Source organism: Nannochloropsis gaditana, assembly GCF_000240725.1.
Source record: "Nannochloropsis gaditana CCMP526 unplaced genomic scaffold scaffold647, whole genome shotgun sequence".
Taxonomy (NCBI): domain Eukaryota; class Eustigmatophyceae; order Eustigmatales; family Monodopsidaceae; genus Microchloropsis; species Microchloropsis gaditana.
In genome coordinates, this window is record NW_005803306.1 from 8,437 (window position 1) to 9,823 (window position 1,387).

Genomic DNA, 1,387 nt, shown 5'->3' on the forward strand with positions numbered 1-1,387 from the left:
GGAGGGTGCTCGTGAGCCTGATGCGGAGGGCGCACTTCCAGTAGACGCCCGCACCGGGCCTCCACCTCCGTTCAGCTATGGAGGAGATAAAGGTGATTTGTTCGAGTATTATGATGCTTTTGGCGTGCATTCGCAAGCAATGCATGAGGCTGTCTGGAAGCTGGATCACCTTGACAAATACAACTTTCATGCTTTGGTCCAGGCGGGGAAACCGACGCCAAAACCTGCGAAATGGCATCCAGGTCCGGGTGGACACTTGCTTCGGGCTCAGATATTGGCACACCACTATCTGAGATTACTGGACGATGCTATTGTCGTGGTACAAGAGACATTTTCCGAGACTGGCCAAGATAATCCCACAATAGATATCATAGATGGTGCTGACAGTGCTGTCAGAAAAGACATGGGTACCTATTCCGCAGGAATAGAAAATGTGGAAGACGCTACGTTGGGCCTCCCTCCCCCTTTGTACTGTGACCACTTTTTCTGTGGCTCTCCGGCTTCATGCGCTATGACTTTCGAGCCCAAAGAACAAGGGTCACTGCTCGACCTCGTTCTCTCACCTGCGAACTTAAGATCGACCAAGCCTACCGTTGAGCCTCAAAAGCCCAAATTGTGGCACGTGCAGCTGTATGCCGCCGACTTTGATGCTGTGGTCTTCTCGAAAAAACAAGGTTTTCAATACTTGGATATGAAGTACGTGCTTCAAGGTAATCACAAAGCTGGGCCTTTAAAGTTGGCTGTCAAATCACGAAGCGAAAATCATATCTTCTTTTGTCAACCGCCAAAGGTATGGGGACACATGCCAGCGCATTGTGGAGATCTGAAAGATGATGCGGTAGTAAAAATAGATGAAAAGCGCGTCTCAATGGTCAAGTCGTCAAGTCTTTACGACAAGGAATCCTCGCAGCCACCCAATTGCTGGATTTCGGAGTGGAAAGTCAAACCGGGGTCACACGTTATTACCATCACTCCCACAAATAGTGATGGAAGCTATGTTGCCTTGTCGGCCTTGATCTGGTTTTGAAATCTGTAGGAAATTTCAAGCCTTTCGACGGACATATCTCTATTTTTTGCGAGCATACTACATGTGTATAAATAACCACGCTCGGATGGAAAGAAGTGCGGTCTGTATGGGGAAAAAAAGAATACATACAAAACGTGTCATGCTTTGTGAAGATGTGACCATGCCTCCACGTCCGAATATGTTACTGCTCCCTTTTTTTATTAAAGGAAAAGGTGCGAAATTTAGAAAGCTCCATCAATCCCAGATGCATAAAGGCGTGTCAATCTTTGACGCGAAAATTAAATATTATACGAATTCAGTGCAGGTGTCGGTAATCCCGGGGCCGCTGTCAGTGGCCTCTACATACTCGTCGGACCGTTA